This window comes from Homalodisca vitripennis, unplaced genomic scaffold (genome assembly GCF_021130785.1).
Source record: "Homalodisca vitripennis isolate AUS2020 unplaced genomic scaffold, UT_GWSS_2.1 ScUCBcl_1242;HRSCAF=4620, whole genome shotgun sequence".
NCBI classification, from domain to species: domain Eukaryota; kingdom Metazoa; phylum Arthropoda; class Insecta; order Hemiptera; family Cicadellidae; genus Homalodisca; species Homalodisca vitripennis.
Window position 1 is genome coordinate 20,641 of NW_025777364.1, and position 25,101 is coordinate 45,741.

A 25,101-nucleotide genomic window follows, 5' to 3' on the forward strand; every position below is an offset into this window, starting at 1 on the left:
AGTATTGATGGCGTTATAAAAACTGGTAGCAACTAAGAATTTTATTAATCAAAGCATCATGTAAATAATAAAATATTTACTATTTACTTGTTTTTATAGTAATATGTGTGTTATTATCCTTGAGACACATTTTTTCAATTATTTGTTTTACTAAAATTACATATTTTTCACGCTTGTTCTGAATAATATACTCGTAACTTGTAATATTATGTTATATCTTCCCAACTTAATGTTTGATGGTATTTTTGCACCTCATGCCTAGTTTTTTTTTTTTTAATTATTTTGTTATAATTACATAAACCTAAATACTACTAAACAAATGTTTGAAATTGAATACAAGTGTAATTTGGTACTGTACGCCAATTGTAAGTACATCTCATCCTGTACAAAACTAAACAAAAACTAAGGTAGTAACTCAATATGAATGAAAGTTATGCAATTTAATAATATGTGAATGTATCACAGTGGCAATTTAAATTTACCATACAGTGTTGAAAATTCTGACAGTTAACCATACTACAGCACTCATAGGGTTAACATATTACCGTGATAAAATCTAATATGATTGTACTCAGCTTGTTTACAAATTTATTGATTCTGCTATTTTTTCATTGCCATCATGGTTAACCATAAGACCAAAGTAAAAATATTGACTAATGCTCAGCCAAATTCTATAAACTGACATACACCATCAAAATCAAATAAAAATTCATTTATTTCATACATTATAACATGTGTAACATTTATAGCAGCTATTTTTACTTATATCTAACAAATACATTACCTTCTGCTATTAGTGTTATTTACTTAAATGTACCCACATTTAGTAGCATAGCTTGTGCGTGGGATGGGATGCTATTAATTGCATTATAAGTTTTACGTGAATTTATAAGGCTGCTGCATGATTTAAAAGTACTACGAATGAATGATTTTAAGACAAATGAGTGTATAACAATATTTAGGGCAATGCTAACCCATACTACCAGCTGTAGACTGAGGTGTCAAGGTCAGGAAATCTGTTGATAATATATGAGGTAGTTACTTATCTATTAATTAATAATTATTCTATTATGTTTGCTTATTAGGATATTAAAATTAATTTGTTATTTATATAAGTATTAAAACAAAAACTATTTTTAAAATTCTTGATATAGTTTACTTCTGTGTTTGGATTTTAATTTTGTAATTTATTACTCTTTTATTTATTTATAAGATATGGTTTAAATGCCCTGGTAACATAGGTTTAAATAAATAAAAATAAACAAATAAACCAGTATTGCCTATATAGAAATGAAGCTTTATGCAAAATTTCAAGACTATAGATCAGTTCATTATCAAGATATCATGTGGACAGACAGGCAGGTAGACAAACATACTCAGAAAATAAATAAATTTTTAATTTTAGTCTTCTTTCTTGAGAAATATTGTTTTCAGTGAGTTATGTTCTGTGAAAAGATTAAATTTCCAGGTAACACTTGTTAAAGTTGTACACAAAATGTTTGTTTGTTTATTAATTTTGAAAATGCGTATTTATCTATGTTAGATGGAACAATCTTACTTTGTGCGGTGTTTTTCTTTCACAATCTGTTTCTCGTGAAATATGGTACAGTGTTATTTGATAAGATTGCTTCAAGGACTGTTTTATTGCTTCCTGTTAGTTTCTAGAATTCTACAAAGACCATAATTGGATTATATTGTTGAATGACTCAATCTTCTAGGAAGTCATCGTGGAGTTAATTTTCTGGTTAATATGACTAGTCTGGAGGTCTTCTCTCCAGAATAATTGTTGGTATTAGTGAAATTGGAAATTGTTTTATTTGTTGAATAAAAATCTATTTCTAGTGTTATTGAACTATAACTGGTATCATAGCCAATGTGTGATAATTAAAAACTATAAAATTTAGTTGTTCAATCAACATCAGATGAAATCTACAAAATCTCTGATATTTAAACTTCATCAGATGGTAACAACACCTTGTTACTATTTATGTTCATCAAAACAATGATTAGATCTTCAACATAAAGACTCATGACTTATTTATTCTTTATTGACTGATTCTTTAGAAGAGCCAATAACACTTTGCCTTTTTATTTCTTTTCACTTTGTATTTGTCCACAATACAATACTTAACCAGGATCTCTATGTGGAATATGTGTAACAGTCGAAATATATTTATAGCATTTATACTAAACTATAAATACCAGTACAAAGGAACCACAAGGTTGAATTGGAAATTCAAGTAGTGAAGAATGTTTAAATAAGGAAATGATTTATTCTTAGATTTTCCTAAATCTAATCTTTTGAAAACAGGATTTCTATTGTGAAGGGAATAGAATTTTCCGGACATTTTGTCATTGTTCAGTGAAACAAAAAATTCAGTAACGCTACGTTTCGAGATTTACAATCTGATCTCTTCTTCCGGTAAATAACTAACCTAACACATAATTACAAACTAGGTTAAAATAAACAAACCATACCAGATCGTTGAGACACGCCTAAGTCAGGAATCACAACCACCATATTGTGTGTCAACTTCACTAACTCTAAAACATACACTTAATAAAAAACTAAACACAACACTAACTATTAAACCTGAACTATAGAATACAGGTCACAATAGGTCTGCTTTCGTCGACCAACCTACGACTAATAAATATACAGTATAATATGAAATGTTAGAAAGAGCTAACGTATTTGAATGTTTAGTTTTAAATCTACTACAGACTTGTTTACGTGTTTGTGAAACGTAATTTACCGTAACTAATTTAAAAAACTAAACACAACACTAATTATGAAAACAGAATACAGGTCACAATACGTCTGCATTCGTCTACCAACCATCTACGACTCTGAACGATTTCTTTTCACTGAACGATGGCTAATGTCCAGAAAAATCCTGTTTCCTTCACAATCCTTCCATCGTCAAAAATAAACTTCAAACAAAGAAGAGGATTTCTATTGAAGGGTTGGGAATTATTAATACGCACGTTACACAAAGTGGTGATAAAATATACGTATAATATATAATACACTTAGAGCTATATTGTACAAAGATCAATTGGATTCACTGTCATCGCTGTCCGAGTACGCTCCGACCAATGAGAGTGCAGGTTTCTGCACCTCAGAGTTGCTGCTGTCAGCTAACACCTGTGCAGACGCTACAACAGGCTCCTGTTTCTTGACTCGCACCAGACCAGTCAGAGGCTTCTTGGCCATCACACCCACGCTCCTGTTCCATGACGTGTCCTGCATTGACTGCAAATTATAAAACAAATTCATGGTCGTTACTTTAACTCTTTAAGGACCGGACCCTAAAATGGATGTTACCCAATACTGTAATACCTGCTGTGTGGACTAGCTCCAAAACTGCTCAGTTGTCAGTCATGTGGTTCAAGATAAAAATCATAAAATATGTATTCGTTGGCCTATGATTATATATTTTGTGTCAAAATGTACATTTTAAATCAGCATAAGTAGGTAAAACTCCAAATTGTCTTATGTGACCCTCATTTTTTGCATTTATAAAAAAATAAAAATAAAATAACAAAATTATTTAATTATTTTTTAGTTTATTGTGTTTTACTGATAAAACCAAAGAGTTTTTAACTGTGGGAAACCAGTTTATTTTACAGAGAATATTGTTTTCTACATGTGTACCAAATGTTAACTTATTTGGAATACAAATAATAAAATTATACAAAATTTATCATGTTGCTACAAAAGCAATAAAAAAGTTGTTATTCGGAAATATCAGTACAGCATAGTAAATCTAAAAATAATTGGAGTTATACGAACTCTTACTTTATTTTACAATATAGTGAAATCAAAATAGGCATAAGTCAATAAAATGTACTGTTTACAATGGCATAAAGTAAAAAAGTATATACACTATGTACAAACAATTTTCATTCGTAGCACTATTTACACACATGTTTGCCAAAGCAAAGAGAATGGCAGCCCTCTTTGCACCAACTGCAAATCTAGATTTTTTTTCTTGATTGCTTGTAGTTTTGACCAGATGTTGAAGGTTGTGAAATAAAAAAAAAAAAAACCACCCAAATAGGGTTTTTAGGTGGGATCTGCGTCCGAGTCGTCATCAAATGGAATTTAAGAATCAGACGAATCTAGCTCCCTATCTATTTCCCTATCAAGTTCACTTGTTCTCAAGTTCTCATATGCCATTATCATCACAATTCAGTCAAAAAGTATTGGTACGAAAGTAAACATTACTACCTCGAAAACACAGAAAAACAAACGGACAGAACGTAAATATCTAGACAGCTGGCGTCCGGCAGCGAGGCGAGCCACTACGCAGTACGCAGTGATCAGCTGACAGCGCTATTGTATTGCTGCTGTTTAATATTTTGTAGTTCATTCAAAACAATATTTTTAATATCCTTAATACTTTTAACAAAGTGTATATGGTTTAAAGTATATAATAAAATTATATTTTAAATTCTAACATTATTATAGTATTTATTAAAAATACCGAAATTTCCGGCGTCCAGAAATCGACCGCCTGGTCCTTTTAGCGTGATTTACGAACGTCCAGAAATCGAACGTTTGGTCTTTTGAGCATACTTATCAGACGTCCAAAAATCGAACCCCAGTCAAAAGAGTTAAATAAAGTGAAAGTGACACACTTTTTGTATCTCAAAACCTTAAAATAAATTTCCAATTACACGTTAATATAAATAATTTCTGAATATTTTTTTTTAATTTGTACATGTTTCTTATTACTGTCAAACAGGTATAACCAACTGTAATATATAAATTATTTCTTTAGCCCTTAAGTTAACCTACTGCTTCTTGTTGGAGACATATTGTTTTTATTTATTTATGCACATGAATTCATTAATTGTCACTGCAAGGCCCAAAACATTTATTTGTGTAATAAACTACGTTGTGGTATTCGCAAAATTATGAATAAAACAGATCAATTCTTAAGTACCGTCACCCAAAAAATTACCCAGTAGCTGGTAAATTGGACTGAATCTCCAACAACTCAATTTACCAGCTAACCTGGAGGGTTTTTTTCTCAAGAACCACATTGGTCAAACCTCAAATTCTCTGCAGATGAGAATGACAGATCTTCGTTTTTCAATAAGTCAAAAAGAAGATAAAAAGCCAGTACACGCTATTTACCATAAAAAAAGCTTTGAGGTTTGCTATGAACTCAAAACTTTAAGCAAATTTAAACCTTGTGACAATAGCTTAGAAAAAAACTTTAATCTGAGAAATTATGAGTTAGCACATCAGCTTACATTAAAATCTAAACAATCATATAGACTTAACAGTCGCTAAATCATTGTATTCCACTTGAATCCTTAGATTCTTAACTAGTAAATTTACCAAAACAAAAAATTGTATTACATTATTTTTAATTTAAAATCAACAACTTATCAAAATTTGTTTCTCTGTTATATTTTTTTTACATTTTATAATATATGCTATCTGTAAGTGCTTCTCCTTTTGTTTCTTTATTCTTATACAATGTTTTTGTGTACTTGCTTAAGTTGTAATTACAATGAAATATTTTACAAATAATTTTTTCTTTTAAACCACTCTGAATACATAAGAAACATTCACATTGAATCGACCCTTCCCATCATAGTCACTTTTTGTGTGGAAAACTCAGTTGCTCCACCGTGCTTTGGGATCGTGTCAGTTAATATTGGTGCACTCAATTGTGCTCCTGATGAGACAATGAAAATACCTCTTCACCTAGATTGCACTGCATTTTGTAGTCTAGATGTCTCAGATGTCGAAGCAATGCAAAGAGTTTATTGAGCTTCTTTGTTGCTGACTATTTTTGGATCCCTTCAGACGAACATGACTCCAAATTTCAGGAGTCAAGTCTGCAACAGCATCGGATTTCAGATGCTGCACTTAAGAGGAAAGTGAACCAAGGCTAAACTCAACATTCACATTGAATCAACCCTTCCCATCATAGCTTGCGTTTTGTGTAGAAAACTGTAGCTTATAGTCAGTATTATTTCTGTATAGAGGACATACTTAAATTATAACTAACCTGACTTTTAGAAGTAGAAGTTGAGGTAGGTTTTGAAGTAGTAGATGATGATGATGATGAGTTGTTTACAATCAGAGACTTCTTTTCAGGAGGCGGGACACACTTGTCTTCATCCACTTCCTCCTCAACTATTTCTTCTTTGACAACCCGCTTATTTCCTCCAAATACTGACCTGTAAATTAGAACTAAGTTGTTATATACTGTAATTTTCCACAAGATAATTTACTCATAATTTATTTAAATAACTATTAGCTTGTAAATAAAATTCAAAGTTCATATCTTGATTTAATACAATAATCAAGATTCTAAATTTTTAATATTTAAAAATGTCAAATAAGTATATGCTTTGTCATTTTTACTATTTGAATTTCATTTGTAGTTTTTACATAACATTACGTTTGACATTATAATTACTTATGGCAACTAAAATATTACCAACTGTAATGATTACCTTATAAATAATGTTAGTGATTCAGGCTTATTTATCTTTTTTTAATTAATAATTTAACAAAAGCTGTAAATAACAAAGAATTTACCAAGAAGTATTTTTGGAAACACAAATATTATAGGGGGCATGGGGGGAATACTACAGAGTACCCTCGTACCCAAGTTGAGAGTTCTGAGAACTCGCGTGAAAATTTGTTTGGATAACATTTGTAATTTAGGAGTTAATTTATCTTGAAAAGTTTTATTTAAATTCTGTTTGTGGATCTTTTTAGACACTGTATTATCTTTTACAATAATTCCAGATCATGAAGATAATCAACCTTTTTAAATTAAAGTACTATGTTCAGAATAAATGGTATTTTGTTTCATATAAATGTTACTTTACATACTTGTATAGGGGAAGGGGGGTACCTACCTTTGAACACTTTTTGAAAAAATATTTTTGTATTTTTTTAAATTAATTATTTTGATAAACAAGCATGGGGACATTGATCTTTAGACTATTGTGCAACAAATTACTTAAATTAATGTTAATAATCTTCAAAATATCTAGGCTAAAAAAAAAAAATTAAAGTTCACTGCATGTTGTTCAAATGTACCCCACTAAGGGGTACATTTGAACAAGCCTGGGGTAGGTTTGAACAAGGACGGGGTGGATTTGAACATTGGATAATTAGTAAAGAAAAACTAAGGAAATATACAAAAACATTTTATTCATAGTGTGCACTAATCAAAGGTACATTACAGATTGTGTAAACAAAATTTAGGTTCAACTTTTACTTTTTTAACATTGAGTATTTTGATTCGAATTCTCCTTTTACACTTGTCGTCGATGAGAAAGGGTCCATTTCCAATCAAAGGTACTGGCCCGTAAAAAAGATATTTATTTTCTATCACTTGAACATCATCATGTTTTGGCCACTCATATGAATCTCCAAGTCCTTCTTTCAAAAACTTAATTTTAGAAAATCCTTCATCCGGGAAATCAACCACCCTTCCTAAATACCAACTTTATATCATAAAATACAGCATAGTATTTTTCAAGCATCGGACATATTTTTACTTGTTTAGACAGGTTAGGCCTATCGAAGTTGTCATCTTCTTCAGAGCTCTCCACCCAGTCTGATTCTCCACTTTCCATATAAATTGGGTCAGGATCGTCACAGTCAGACTCGTATGAAAATAGATTTATGCTTATTTGTTTTTCTTCTTTTGTTATGTCCTGATTTTTTGTTTTTTTCTGGTAAATCTAATTTTCTTTTTGCCTTTATGTCACGCTGCTTCCTTAGTTCTTCTTTTTTTCTGTTTTTCTAAAAGCTTTCTTTTGATTTCTTCTTCCAACCGAATTTTTTCTGGAAATGGCCGTAATTATTTTCGATTTTCCTGGTTCTCTTCCTTTTTTACATTCTACTGAAGATTTTGCCTGCAGCTGGGGATAAGGCCTAACAACCTCTGGACTAGGAGGACACTGCTACGGTTTTGTTTAAAATCCCATCATTTAGGCTTTCATTTTCAATTGATGTTGAACCTGTAGGTCTAGCATTAGATGTACCTTGGCTGTAATTTTCATTTTCGCGTCCTAGATTAGAAGATTTCGTAGTGTCAGGTGTAGGCGTACTAGAGGTTATCATCGCTTCAGAAAAATGGGAAATCTTCATCAGTAAACACAGTTGTAGAATATGGCCATATTCCACACTCCTCAAATCCTTTTAAGATATTCCTTCCTTGTAAAATGCTAAATTAAAAGCTTTTGATGCCAACCCAGCTAAATCATGAATTGAGAGTTTAGATCCGGGGTTGTTTGTTAGCCAGTTATTTTGAACTGTGGCTAAGTTTTGTTTAAATGGTCCTAAAATTGAAACATCTAGAGGTTTGGACACGATGGCTACAATGAGGAGGTATTGTCACAATACAAATACCATTATCTCTTGCGTATAATATTGCATCCAGAGTGCAATGGGATTCGTGGTTGTAGAGAATCAACAAAACTGGTGATTCTTTTGAGCAGTGGCTGTACTTCACAAAGTGCTCCAGCACTTTGAGGAACAAAGCATTAGTGATCCACCCACTAGTAGGGGAGTTAACAAGTCCTAAGCTTCCACTGATAGCACCTACCATTAAACTGTCATGTAGTCTAGCTCGGGGAAATATGAAAACTGGAGGAATGGTATTGCCTGCCGCATTAACAGTAGCAATCATTGTAATAAGGCTGCCTCTTTCTCCAGACACAACTTGGCCTACTTGTTTAGTGCCTTTTTTAGCTACAACATTTGGGGCTTGCACGACAGTTTTAATCCCAGTTTCATCAAGATTGTAAATGTCACTCGGAGAAAATTTGTGTTTTTTGTAAACATCATCTAAGTTTTTTTGAAATTCTTCAATGTTTTTCCGATTGAAACCTAATGTTCTAGCTAAGCTTGTGTTTTCAGGTTTTCTCAGTGATAAATCTTTATGTCTTTTCATAAAACCTTTCAACCAATCTAAACCAGCTGTTTTATTATCTTCCCATTTTTTTTGGACATCGGCCCAATTTTTCTGCATACTGAAATGCAAGAGCTCTAATGATTTTGTACGTGAGACCATAGTTCATCGCAGAACATGTAATAATATATTCTTCTAGCATTTTTTCTTCTTGAGCTGAAAATACTTGGTTAGAAGTGTACTTGCTATTAAATGTTAAAAGGGGTGCGGGTGCTGAAGGGACTCGGATATCAGTGTGCTCAGATGGTAAATATTTGTCTTTAGAAGAGCCTTTGCTTTTTTTATTCGATAGAATAACATGGTATGAACCAAGCCAAACGATTCTGCTGCTTGACGTATTGGGACGTTTTTTTCCAAAACAAGCTTAACAGCTTCCTCCACATCTCGCTCATTTATCTCTGGGCCCACTTTTTTCTTGATGTAGTTTCTAACCATTGTAACCTGAAACAATACAAAGTGAGTTATTACCTAAACATAATGTAAGTTAGTAATTTATTGTTTTAGTAGGCCAAGGCCTACAATGTAAGATCAAATTAGGTTTGTTTCAATATTAGGCTGCTGATATCAAATTTTTTTTAATGAAGAGATTTAAGACGTAAGACAACTTGTGTGTTTTAATGTAAGAAAAGTACTAGATTTAAAAATATAAACATGGAACTAATACAAAAAAATAGGCCTCATGCTTATTCTATCTTGATGATAGCCTACCATTATATGTTCTAGGTTTAAAACAATTCTCTTAATATTTATAATTTTCCAGTAAAAAATAAAATAAATAAATTGTTTAACTTGTACAAATGCTAATAAATAACCTAAAAAATTCGGCTTTCTTATATTTTACCTTTTTTTACAAAACCACAGTAACTTTTATGAATAATTTTAGAATGTTCAAATGTACCCCCCAATGTTTGTTCAAATGTACCCCACATGTCACAGTAGAAGAAACTGATTTTTTTCTTAGTTAGTTGAACAGATTATCTTATGTTATTATATTCAAAAAATTGCTCAATAAATGTACTTACCTTAGAATATAAGGTTGGTCAATTCTTCAATTCTTTCTTCCGCTGACAGTCTTACAACTCAAAAACTCAAAAGTTTACAAAATGTGGCTAAAAACTAACCTATCTGGCACTGAATACAAAGGTTAAAAGAAATGGAGGGAAACAGGTGTACTAGGTCATACAGATGAGAAGAAGAAGTAGAAAAAAAATCAGGCAGTTAGCTCATCAAATGGCGGGAAATTTAAACTTGTTCAAATGTGCCCCCAGTTCAAAGGTACCCCCCTCTCCCCTACTATTTGTTGTAGAATTTTAAAATTGAAGGAATCTTTGTCTACTAAGTACAGCCATATTGTAAAAAATACCTCAATAAGGACAGTTAGTTATGGATTGGCAATAACTGCCTGAGCAACCAATGTGTGTTTTAATAATCAGCTGTTTTAAACTAAACAATTTAACCCTTCGCACGCCACTAATAAAATCCATTAACTTTCCTGTAACACCAAGACAAGTAAACAAGTGTTGTTTCTTTAAGTTCAAAGCTAAATTTACTACAACTAAATTGTAAAAGGTAAAAGCAAATAAAGTATAAAACTGGGCATTTTACTTAAAATTAGTGTATTTATTGATAAAAAATAACTATTAAAAAACCTATTTATTTCAAATAAATTTTAATTTCATTGTTATATATGACACATATAGACATACTATGAAACAAGATATAAAATATTTCAAACTAATTTCAACACTACCACACGATGAAGAATAATAACGAGATACGTAGTAGACGTGCAATCATGACAACCGAGAAAGCAGTAATAAACGCCACGGATATGTTTGGTTATGGCTCTGTAGGAGACGTAGAACTGACGAGCAGGTGGTCGGACTTAGACAAAGGGCTCTCCAGTCCTCCTGCCGCAGAGTGAAGGTCATTTATAAATACTTCCTTGGCAACCGCGATAAGCACGGAGCGTAATCTATACATAATCTATAATATTGGATATAACTGTATTTGGCGTTTTGGTCAAAGTCTACGATTCTAATTTATCCGTCTACAGCGTGGGAAGTGTTAAAAGTACACCACACCACATGTTGTATACCAGACTCCACTGAGGTTTGTTTGCAAAATTTCAAATCTGTAGTTCATTAATTCTTTAGATGTCCTATGGACAGACAGACAGACCATACTGAAGAGAAATGTTTACAAGTCTCGGCAGACAAAAGAGAAATTGTGTCAGCACTCTGAGTAATAGGCTTCAATAACTCTCAGTTACAATGTACCATCATATAGGATTCAATCTTGTCTATGTAGAAATTAAGTTTCATGTGAAATTAAGTGTTTACAGATTAAATGTTTCTCGAGAAATCTTGCCACAAGATTTATTCACATTTTTGTTCATTAAGTTAAGTTTCATAGCAGTGTTCAAATAATTAAAGTTTTGGTGTGAACTAGGGATGGTACTACAACACAAGAGTGTGTGCTGAAATCGAATCTTGTCACCAATAACACTGACTTTTCACTTAAATTTTTTTTCTCTTATGTCTATAAATAAGAATATCAGATGTTGAAACCTCATATGATTGTAAGTACTCAGATTGTTTATAATTTTTATTTATTCTGTTATTTCCTCATTTTCATCGTTGTAACCTATAAGACCAATGTAAAAATATTCACTAACGTTCAGCCAATTCCATGGAGTGACATGCACCATCATCAAACTCAGTGTTGCCAATATATAAATGAAGCTTCATGAAAAAATTGAAGTCAATAGGTAGGTTCGTTTTCGAAATATCTAGCCTCTCAAGTGATAGGGTTCACTAATGCTCAGCCAACAAATATATACTCTAATAAGATTAACATTGGAATTTTGGAAGTCCGTGGGGCAAAGAATTATAGTTGGATATATTTGAAAACCACCACAAGAGACAAATCTAAAGTGTAAGAGATTTTTGATTGATATCAAATATGAGCATAAGGGCCTCAAACAGGTAATTCTAAATTCTAGCAACTTACTTAATAAACTTCTCATCTTGTTCTTCCTGCATTTTCAGTATTTTCTCTCTTGCCTCCTTCGTATCGTTACTGACTAAGCATAGAATCATAATCTATGCTACGCTGTCTTCTATTCAAATCCTTCAAGTCCTCTAGTGACTCCAGCAGTTCCAGCTCTTGTTTGGATTGTTGTGTTCGGTTCTCCAGAAGCTTAAGACAAAAAGAAGATATTTAGTGATCTCACAAAATTTAAACAGATTTGTCCACACGACAAATCACCACAACCTGTTAATTGGAGGCTTACATGTATGCAAACAAATACTTTAATATGTTTTTGAACCGTGAAACACGGTCATTCAGGTCTTAATGACAGAGGTTTTAGTAATGGCACAAACTAAAAACTTCACTTAATGGCTACTTTTTTGGTGATTTTGTAAATATAATTGTTTATATGAATAAAAATAAGATTTTTTTAAGAACCTATTACATCGGTAAGCATATTGATGCTCATTCCATTTAACTTTTTTTCTTGTTTTGATGCTTTGAATCGGATTTTTGTCACCCAAAATAGAACAACTTGTATACAAAAGCAAAAGATTACCACAAAAAAATATTATGCTTTTATGTTGCATAAAAAAAGATATACAAGCTTCATAAGAAAGTATGAAAACGATTGCTTACAAACAATTGAATATTCAAAAAAAGTAGTAGTTTAAACAAAATCAAGAAAATAATTTACCTGTAAATGCATGAAACTCAAATATACAATGAAAGGTTTGAAAGGATACAGGATTTCAGATATATACCATCGCTATAGGTTATAAAAGGTATAACATAACGTTTTGAGAATTGAAATGTACCCTTTTTGTCAGTTGGGGGAGCACAAATCTTGCACCCTGTGCAGTGACAACGCCTGGACTGCACTACAAGCAGCTTTTGGGTATGTTTGAACCCTTTTCTTTCCCTTCTTTATTTCTTTCTGTTCTTTATTTTTGTATGTATTAATACCTCCCCCACCTGACGAAGAGGATAGATTTCAATCCTCCAAACGTTGTTTATAACCTAAAACGATGGCAAATGTCCGAAATCCTGCTATCCTTTCAAATACACAGTTATGCAAATGGAACCAAATTTCCAATTGTTTTGCCAATGTTTATTCCAATGTTAAAGAATAGACATGACTTTTAAAATTAGCCTAAACATTATCATTTATATATTTCTTTACCTTCATCGGATTGTTAGCTTCTTCTTCTTTCCGCTCATCTTCTTCTCTTTGAGCCTGCTCTTCGGCTAGTTTAAGAGCCATGAAGTTACGTGTGGCACCAGCTTCTATTTCATAGTCCGTGTTTTTTGGATCAGTTTTAAAAGATATTTCTTGGAGACATCGTGTGCACTGAAAATTATTTAAATGTTTTTGAGGGTACAGAACCAATCAATTTGCGATGATTCAAAAATCAAAACAATGACACATGCTTTTTCAAACAAGGTGAAAGTTAAGCATTTCTTTAACAACATGGATCTAAAGCGCCGATTAGATAGGAATTGTTTTCTGACACAAAAAAGTACATGAGCAGGTCTAATCAGCTACCAGGCATACATGTTTTATGTCACTTTAAAAACGTCTATATCTACTAACATCTATACAGCTAATTTCTAAACATGAATTCATTTAAAACTTAAGTTTATTTTTAATACCAATTGTCTCTAAATGAATATCAAAGATTTAAGGCCATTGTACAAAGAAAAAATAATAATAAAACACAAACATAACTGAATTGTGTGTTTTGTTGTGATGGTAAAAGTTACAACAATAAAATATTTGTGCACAGTAGACTATTATTCACTCACCTTTGGCCTATTTGTATTATGGTACTGAATCATTATACCACAAAATATAAACGCATTAATTACTAAAATACACTGTAAAATATCTCACTGTGTTGTTTAAAATTTGTATCAAACTAAAATAATTCATTATCAATGACTTTACCGGTAAATAATTATGTTTTATAATTTAACAATCTGGTCGTCAACCAGTCCTTATTTCATGAGTTGTGGTGTTTTAGTAAATTCAAACAGTTAACAAATATAAATCTATGTTTGTAATAATTATAATAGCCACAAAAACTGTAATTATACACAGATATATGGTAAAGGTACCATATATTTGTTTATAAATAGCTACACTAAATCTATTTATAGAATAAATACAATAGTTACTTTGATATAGAATCTGTAGATCCGGATCCCAAAGTAATCCTCCCCTCGACATCCTCTTTGCGGGCATTGAACTTTTTCCCTTTGTAGATGTACTCTCCGCAAGTCTTGCATCTGCAACATTCGGAGCATTTAGATAAGATTCGGATGGACGCCGTATAAACACCACTCACAGAGTTTATTATAACAGTGTTAGAACATCCAGTAGACATACCAAATACAAAAAAATATTACCATCCAGACAATATTATGTGACACATCAGACTGTTGTTCCACAGAATTACTCTCTTGTGTTGTAAACTGGTATTAAGAGATGAATATAATACAAAAATTACACAAAAATGTAACTCTTTACTAAATGACACTTCACTAAACATGTAATGATAATATTGTAGAACCAACCAGTTGGATAACAATCAGCTGATGTTGAATGGATCCCCAACTGATTGACAGGAAGTCGAGACTGCATAGATGTTGTTCATGTGTTCTCTTTAACCCTTGACCAAATTACACACCTTTATATATTATTTTGTATATCAGTATTATGTAAGTCTAAATTACAACAATTTTTGTGTGTGAAAACATTTGAGTAATCAACACCCTTGCTTTGGAACCATACTGTACAATGGAGTATAAGATATTTAGAACAGATTAACCACATAGGTAATCTATATTTCTATTGAGTCTATACAATTATTATTATTTTTATAAACAATTATTCTTACCTCATGTTAAAAGGTGCCATCAAACGAACAGTGTACTGTCTGTTTTTGGGCAATTTCATCCGAGGTATTTTGGAAGGATCGAAATCCGGGGGATAGTATTTCTGGAAAAGACAAAATTGTTATTATTCCAAACATTGAACTGTCAAGACAATGAATTTTAATATACAAATGTGATACACCACTGTAGTATGTAATAGATTATACCATTAATTTTTCATTCTTTGTTTGAAGTTTGTTTTTGACAATGGAATGGAAGGATTGTGTAGGAAACAGGATTTTTCCGGATTATTTGCCATCGTTCAGTGATATAAATAATCAGTAACAGTACATTTCAGTCATAGGTGGTTGATCGACGAATGCAGACCTATTGTGACCTGTTTTCTGTAGTTTAGTTTTAATAATTAGTGTTGTGTTTAGTTTTTTATTTGTTTTAGAGTTAATGAAGTTAACCCACAACATGGTGGTTGTGATTCCTGACCTACGCGTCTCACAACGCTCTGGTATGAATTGTTTTTATTTAACCTAGTTTGTAATTATGTTTTAGGTTAGTTATTTACCCGATGAAGATATCAGATTGCAGTTCTCAAAACGTAGTGTTACTGATTTTTTGTAACACTGAACGATGGATGGCAAATGTCCGGAAAAATTCTGTTTCCTTCATAATTTTCCATATCTAAATATTAAAATTAATTACAAACATGTTTTTAACCAACACAAATGTTGGTACCAAGAAGGTTTTAATTACAGTTAAATGCAGTTGTTAGACCTTTTTTCCCCCTCTCAAATTCCTGTTTGAATGCTACCGGTAATAAACCTTGTTATCCCCTCATCTTATACCTACTCCTCCCTGATTTGTTTTCTCCCACTCAGAAACCCCAATACCTCCTGAGCCCCTAGATCAAAGGATTAATTGAGATATAAGTTAACCTAAAATATAAGTAGACTCTAATAAGTGGCCTATACTCGTTATTCGATTGTTTTATAAAATGTTTAAATTGTTTTTATAAAATAAACTAGCTGCTTCCTGCGGCTTCACATGCTTTTCATAAGCTTTGCCCGTGTATCAGCACTTCTGATTCAAGTGAATTATATTTCCAACGCGATGGTAGTTTGCCTTGTTGTCACGATGAAGAAACTCTGTCAAAAGTGTATTCTTATAGTTATTGTATGTGTACATGTACTTTATTATAATGTGGTCTAACAAAACAAACTTTAAGTTCAACCAGAAATTTATTTTAAAGACAAATAGCGCCTTCAAATAATATTTGGCTATTTAATATACGCAATCGTCTCGTAATTGCAGTTTATAATGTGCATGAGTTTTGAAAGCTTTTATCTCTTGCAGCGCCCCTTGGTAGCGAGTTACATCAATGGTCATAGCATATAAACCTTCTTCGTGGAAAAAAATACATACATACATATTTTTTTAACGATTGGTCAAATAGTTCCTGAGTGTATCCATGTCATACATACAAACATCCTCTTTTATATAATATTAAATGAATAATCCAATATTACAATTTATTTAACTTCAAATATGACTTCAACTTATTATTAATTATAATATTTAATGAAAACAAAAAAAAACAAGTAGTAACTAATTTTTGGAGAGTTCCAAAAATGGTGATAAATATGAGATTTAAAGTTCTTAACGAGCGGTTGTAGAGCTTGAGGAGCAGAATACCAGCAGACTGTCTAACAGACCATCGATGTAATTTTTTACCACAGAGAAGTACTCCTGTCTGAGGGAAATCCATTCCTCCTTTCAAAAAAGCAGTTGCACACTGCTATCAAGGCAAGCTAGCAAAATATTGTAAGGTATCTCTTATATATAAGTTTAGGTTAAAGTTGGTTTTGTTATTTTTAATGCTATAGTTTAATAACTTTTGTTATCATAATGTGCATTCTTGTTAATGTAAATATACTACAATATAAAATAACGAAGTTTGATAATATACCAAATCGTTTGATAATAACAATCTAATAACGAGTGTGTCTCTAATTAGCCTCCCACATTAAATTGAAACACATTAATAATTTTTGTGTAATATTAAGTTTGCAACCACCTAAAAGTCTTGAAGCAAATATAAGAAATTGTTAAAAAATAACTTTAGTTAACATGGATATATCAAATATATTATTTAACTGGAAATTTGATTAAGTTGTAACAAAAAAAGGTAATTGAATACACATAACTTATTCATTGTTTGGGTTAGACTTTAATAAGTGGCCTAAATTCGTTATTCGGTTGTTTTTAACGAATTGTTCCATGTTTTTATCCGAAGGCATAATTCGATATTACAATTTATTAAACTTAGCATATGATTTTTTCATCTTATTACTTATAGCAGTTTTAATGTGAACAATAAACAGCAAGAAGTAACTAATATTTTGAGACTGAAAATAATAATAATAAATTCGTTTATTTGTCGTAAAACATGTTACATGCATTGACAAAGTCTAATTCAGCTACAGACTAAGTAGCATTGTCTCTAAATAATATTTAATAAGTATAATACATAAATATTATATATATAACAATATAAGACATTAATTGTCTAGTTGATAATTATACTAGTTATATTATGAGTTTATCTTAAAACAATCATTAAAAGTCTATTTTGTTAATAGAAAAAAACTCATCAATATTATATAAAGGGTTTTTTAATAGCCATTCATAAAGTTTATTTTTATAAATTTTAAGAGGGTATTTTTCTATCAAATGTTTCAATTTGTTATACACCTTCAAGCCAATTATAACATGACTATTACAAGATTTGCTCAGTCGACAATATTCAATTAAAATGTTATTTTTGTTTCGTGTGTTATAATTATGTGTTTGTGTATGGTTTATTAAGTCCTTATTATTTAAAATGTAAACAGATAAGTCAAAAACAAATATAAATTAACTATTGTAAGTATTCCTTGGTTAATGAAAACAGGTTTTACAATGATCAAGATATTCAGCTTTACCAACAATTCTAACAGCTTTCTTTTGAAGCACCAGTATTTCCTGAACTCTAGCACTATTTCCCCACAGTATTAATCCGTATCTCAAAATTGACTGAAAGTATCCAAAATATGCAGTCCGAACATAATTTTTCACTTATGCAGCAAGATAGACGTCTCAATAAAAAAATAATTCTAGATAATTTAGTAGACAGAAAATCAATGTGAGGTCCCCATGAAAGATTATTATCAATATGAATTCCTAAAATTTTGATTACACTACTTGATTCAAAATTAAAAACTATTTTCAGGAATTGATTTTAAAGTAAACAAAATGTTTTGAGTTTTAGTTTCATTCATTAAAAAACCGTTTTCTTTAAACCATATTGATGCCTTGTTTATTGTGGTGTCGGTTAATTTCTTTAGTTCATTCAGGTTATTACTACTATTGAAAAAAGTTGTGTCATCAGCGTAGAGAAGCGTATTAGCATCAACAGCCAATGTTATATATATGATAAAAAGTAAGGGTCCAAGTACAGATCCCTGAGGGACACCGTACTCTATTTTGACTTCCTGTGACCAACTTCCTTTGATGTATACTTTTTGTGTTCTATTGATGAGGTATGATTTTTTATAAAATCAAGGGCACTTCCATGAATTCCATAATGCTTTAATTTGGCTAAAAAGAGTACTGTGTTCTACACAATCAAAGGCCTTACTCAGGTCACATAAAGTGGCCTGAGCAAAGGCCTTATTTTCAAAAGTTGACAGTATATTTCGTATTAGCTTGTCAATGGCATCAATAGTGGATTTACCTCTTCTGAAACCAAATTGTGATGGACTTAAAATTTTATTTTCTTCTAAATAGTCACTTATTTGGTCATAGACCAGTAGTTCTAGTAATTTAGACAAGACTGGGATGACCGAAATTGGGCGGTAGCTACTTGGATCATTATAGGGACCTTTTTTAAAGACTGGACAAATTCTGGACACCTTCAGTTGCTCCGGAAAAATACCCTGACTCATACACATATTGAAGCAAAGTGTTAGTGGCTCAACAAAAGTATAAATCAATCTCTTTAACAGATTATTGGATATATTGTGGATGTCATTACTATCTGAATTGTTTAGTCTTTTAGCTGCATCAATTGTGTCAGATGGCTTGATTGATTTAAATGATAAAAATGATGAAATGATGAAGTGATGAATATGAGGAAAATATGTGAGATATTTCTCACAAGTGACAAGATTAGTTTAAGTGGCTTCAACATGTACGTTTGGCTCCTGGTAACCCAGAGGGAGAATAATTCTTTCCTCCATTTCACAAAAGCTGTTACTCATTGCTATCAAGCTGGCCATGTTATAAATATTGTAAGGTTTCTTTGAGATGTAAGTCTAGGCCATAGTTGGTTTTGTTGTTTTGTAATGTTAGTGTTAAATTTATGTTTTTAAAATTGTAATACATGAGATTCTTCTTGTTGGTAATTAATCTAACTCTTATTGTGTACAATTTTTTTCGCATCAAAGTTGGATAATGTATTGAACAATTCGGCAAAAACAACTGAATAACAAGTGTAGGCCGCTTATTAAAGCCTCCCCCATTGTTTTTCTGTATGAATGATAAATCAAACACCACTAGGCCTAACACAAACAATGGGTTATTACCTAATTCCTTCAATGCACTTAATCTACATGGTTAGTGGTGGATCTGAGGTCATTGGAAAGTAATTTTGACAAATATTAGTTTATTAACAATTTTGCTTCTACAAATCTTATTATGGTAACATTGTAAAAAATGTTATGACCAAAATCGGTTAGGCATAGTCCCATTACAAACCACATTGATGTCTAAAGATCTAGGTTGTCAATAACTTAACATAAAAAAAGGAATTTTTTAGGTACTTACATTTAATACTTTTCGCTCCGACATGTTTCTTTACTCTCTACCACAATTTATATCAACTTAAACCTTTGACAAAAACTATACACCCTCAACTATTGTTTTTGTTAGGTTAGACCTACATCTACACTGTTTGTGTATGTATGTGTTTCCCCTTCAATTATTTTTTGCCATACTGGCAGGCTAAGTAAACTTCATACAGTTTCAATGTGCACTGGTTAATAGCTTCTCTCAACTTATTAAAAATACGTTTTTATTGAAAAAGAGCATTTTAGTAACATATTAAAAGATTTAAACTGAAGATATTTACGATCTTATTCTTAAATAGCACATTAATGAGAGAAAACTACAATTACGTAGCCAAATACAAGGTCTAATGTGTCTAATAGGCCTAGGCCTATAATTGGTAAAAGAACTGACTGCTTAATTAAAACTGTGCCTTGTAAAAAATGGCTCTTTGTGTCTCGGCTTTCCGTAGAAGTAGGTAAAGAGGACCTTTCGTCCTATCTGAAAGATATATTTGAGTGTGAAATTGAATGTGAAGAATGGAAAACTAAGTATGACTCTTACAGATCTTTTAAAGTGTGTGTGCCAGAAAACAAAATTGATATTGCACTGGAAGCTGACATTTGGCCAGATGGTGTCCTTGTCAAAATGTTTCGAGTTCCTCGAAGACCAGTTGGCGATGAGTCTTTTTTGCCCAAGACCTCCTTGGAAAAGAACCCAACATAAGATTACCCGTGTCGTGTGGTGTAGATGATTCGTATAGTAGTGATCTGACTGGGCCTATTGATAGTTTAAATAATGTATCTAGACGTTGTAAAATATTGTCGGTCAATGCTCAATCTCTTGCGGATAAACAGTTTGAAGTCGAAATTTTACTTTCACAAAATGGTTGTTCTGTCTTTTGCGTTTGTGAACACTGGTTAAATGAAGATAATAAGAACTGCATCAATGTAAATGGCTATTTGTGTGCAACAATGTACTGTCGGAACACTAAGTCAAGAGGTGGTGTTGCAGTGTATGTTAAAGAAGGTGTCAGTTTCCAAAAAATAGACGTTAGCCACATGTGCCAGGAAAGTGACCTTGAGATTGTGTGTGCAAAGGTAAGGTTGGATAACTTAGAAGTCCTCTTAGTCTCTCTTTATCGTGTTCCTGATGGAAAACCATGAATCATTCCTTGAAGGACTGGATAGGCTAATGATCCATTTACTAGATTGTTATAGCCTACCAATTATTGTGTGCGGGGACTTGAACATTGATATAAGGTTACCTCGAAACTTTTCGTTACAGTTTTTGGATATGCTTCGTTCGCACAACTGTTACTGCCTTAACCTCGAACCTACAAGAGGTACAGCATGTATTGACAATGTTTTTCAAATTTGCCAAAGCTAACAATTAAAACAGTGGTGCTTTACCCACCACTATCAGATCACAGTGCTCTTTTGACTACTGTACTCTTGCCTGACTCCTGCACCAGTGCGCAGAATGTGCGTTTGTTGAGAAATTTTAATAACCATAACCTTGAAATTTTTGAACAGTCTCTTGGAGGCATAAACTGGGAGGAAGAATTTCAGCAAAATTTCAGTAAGTTTGATATTTTTTTTCTACTTATTCATAGAAAAAATGGACAAATGTTTTCCTTTTAAGACTGTTAAATTCAGTGGTCATAGGCATAAGAAATCGGTTCCTAAAAATTGGTATACTGTTGACCTCTTTATGAAGAAAAGACATGTTGAAATGTGCTATGACATCTACTTATGGGCCCAACGTTACAATATTTACATTGAAGCTACAAGACGTTCGTATCTCAATGCGAAGAATGACTATAAAAAATGTGTTCTTCAGACAAAGTTTAAGGCAAACGCAGATTCTATCGCTGCTGCTCCAAATCAGTGTAAAAGAGCTTGGGAATTAATATCCAATTCTCTACAGAGAAGAAAGCCAATGTCGCCTGAAGTCGACCAGCTAACTCCTGAGATCTTCAGCAATTTCTTTGCGTCTTCGGTGGAAGAGGTCCGCAGCTCCACTGATTCATCTGTTACAACTGCTATGCTCTACCTACAAAATATGCCTCGAACTGTTTCAGCTAATTTCAAGCTAAAGAAAGTGTCTTATGATGATGTGATAAAAATAGTAAAAAACCTTAAGCCTAGCAAGTGTAGAGATATCTTTGATATCAGCTGTGATCTTGTAAAAAAAGTACTGTTAGTAATAGTACAGCCTTTGACAGTCTGTATAAACGAGTGTCTAGATAAGGGATTATTCCCCAATGTACTTAAGTTATCCAGAGTTGTGCCCATTTTTAAGAAAGGTGACCCGTCTAGTCCTTCCAGTTATCGACCGATTTCTGTAGTGCCTGTTTTCTCCAAAATTATTGAGAAAGTGGTGATACACCAGGTTAGTCACTATTTTGAGTCTAACCGATTGTTTTCAGAATCTCAATTTGGCTTCAGGGGTGGCTTGTCGACAGTGGATGCGGTCGGGGGTCTGGTGGAGGCCGTCCTTGGTGGATTTGAAAATCGCGCGGGTACGGTCGCCACCATGTGTGATCTGACAAAGGCTTTCGATTGTGTTCCGCATGACATTCTTCTCATGAAGCTAGAACATTATGGCGTTGATGGTGCCGAGCTTAAGGGGGCAATGTACCCAAAACATATATTTTTTAATTTCTGCCACTAATTAATCTTTTTGTTCATTAAAGTGTCTCTCTAGGACAGGGTTTAAAGAAAATATATTATTAACCCCCTCCCACCACTCTTTAGGGGAAAGAGAGGGGGTTTTTCAAGAAAATTAGAATTCTTGTTTTACAACATAGCTGTTTTTGTATTGCACCTATTCCAAATTTGTAGATATTGTTTTAAAGCTAATAAATAGCCTTACAAAGTGTAGTATCGAATTTTGTGTAGTTATCAAAATAGGTAAGTAACATTTTATTTAAATTTTTTCAAAAAATTTTAATTTTCTATAAATGGAAAAAATTATATTAGGAGTATAATTTTAAAATATACTTAATCCCATACTACACTTTGTGCAGTATATATTGAAGATCATATGTACAAAATATGAGTTCTCTAGGTCAATAAATAAAGAAGTTACGTTGTAAAACGTGTTGAAAAAACACGGAAAAAACAAACTTACGGGAAAAGGCAAAAAACTTCATATGTTTATTATACCATGAAAAGTAAGACTATTTACATAATCATTGTTTTTGTGTTTAGTGTAAATATATTTTACACTTAAAAGAGTCCAGCAGCCCCATAGGTAACACCTTTCTTTTTTTAATATCTTTTCTTCCTTTTTCATCTTTTTCAATTTAACTTCCTGATGGTATTTTTTATACTTCAAGCTCAGTCTTTTCTTTGACTGCAACACTCTTCTTAGTATTGATTTTTAGTTGATTGCTTCATGACTAAATCAAATCTAATAGTCTAAATCACTTAATTGTTCAACAAAACACAAAAAACATATGTCATTCACAAAGTGAGGTTAGAGTAAAGTAACTGGAACTAACAGCTGATCACTGACAACAGCTGATCTACTGAGTGATTACCACACATAAAAAAGCTGGGATTTTAGTTCTGAAACTATGACATTCTAATATACTGAATACAGCAATAAAATACATTAGTAATGAATATTTATATGATATATTATGAATATATATATATGATATAAAGCTTGTCACTTATAATGGCCGCCTGGAGGAGACAAAATCAGCTCTACACGCTAATAGATTTTATTTAAAAAAAAACACACTTTTGGCAATGATAATGCAAAACCAATAATTGATTATTGTTTCCAAACATTTTAGAAACTAAAAAATAAAATAAAAATTTTTTTTAGAAAAAATAAATTTTTTGGGTACGTTGCCCCCTTAACTTATTTCGTAGCTACCTTAAAAATCGCACTCAGCAAGTTAGCTTTGGAAACAAACTTTCTGAGGTGGCAGGGGTAGAGAGTGGAGTACCACAGGGCTCGGTCCTTGGCCCTTTTCTCTTTCTAGTCATGATAAACGACCTCCCAAAAAACATTTCTATATGTAAGTCAATTATGTATGCTGACGATACAACATTGTTTTGTAGTAATTCTAATGTAAGTACTCTTTTTAACCAAATTGACAACAGTCTTAAGGAATGTGAAAACTGGTTTGATAATAATGGCCTTTTGTTAAATGGTAATAAAACGCAATCTGTTCTTTTCACTCTTAGCTCTCTAGAACTTGGATCACAAGATATAAGCTTTAGCAATAATGTCAAGCTATTAGGAATCAACATTGATTCAAAACTCTCATGGGTTCCTCACATTCAGGGTGTGTGTAGCAGGCTTTCTAGAGTAATATATCTTTTGCGTAATTTGAAAAAGTGTATCCCAAAAATATATTTAAGAATGGCCTATTTTTCCTTTTTTCATTGTATAATCTCTTATGGTATACTGCTCTGGGGTTGTAGTACCAGTACAAAAAACATTCTGTTACTCCAAAAAAAAGCAATCAGAATAATTACTTACTCTAATTATAGAGCTCACTGTAGACCATTGTTTATAAGTGAACAAATACCCACAGTTTTTAATTTGTACATATTTCATTGTCTAGTTAGAGTTAAGTTGAGGATTGATTCTTCCTTGTTTAGGAGTGACATTCACAACTACAAACACCAGATACAGAGATTTACTTGATGTACCTCATGTTAGGCTTAGCAAGACACAAAACTCTTATTCTTACGTAGGCTTAAATATGTTCAACAAACTTCCTAGAAATGCTTGTGATATTGATTTTAAATGTTTTAAAACAAAACTGTACAGCTGGCTACTGAGGAATCCTTTTTACAGTGTAAATGAGTTTTTTAGATCTTTCAACCATTGACATTAGCTTTAATTGATGACCTTGCCTTATCTGTGATATAACTGTTTTAACAATTTTGAATGTTTTTGTATATAATGGAATTTTTACTTTTATTAATTGATGACCTTGCCTTATTTGACATATTAATCAACTATTTTAAATTCTGTGTATATAAAGGATCTTTCAAATGTATGTTTTTACTTTATATTATCATTGTGCATTACCTTAAATGGAATTTTAAGTCTTAATTAGTTTTGTCCATCAAATATTGACTAACAAATATTGATACTCCGCTTTATCTATGCTCCCATTTGTTAATTGTTAGTTTTAATTTTATATGAAGAATTGATTTCATTACTTGAACTCTATTTTAACACTAAGTGAAGATGTACCTGTAAAGACATAAGTAGTATTAACTATTATTTGTTTTGTAATGCCTTGTGGCAAACTTGACGTCAACTGTATGAGTTACCAACTTGTTTTTTGTTGCAATAAAGACTTTGACTTTGACTTTGA

The 25,101-nt window shown here is 32.0% G+C and overlaps 1 pseudogene; it reads right to left on the reverse strand.

Moving 5' to 3' along the window:
• Nucleotides 1–2,999: 2,999 nt before the first annotated feature.
• On the reverse strand, nt 3,000–19,888 carry LOC124371297 (annotated as a pseudogene).
• Between the last annotated feature and the right edge of the window lie 5,213 nt (nt 19,889–25,101).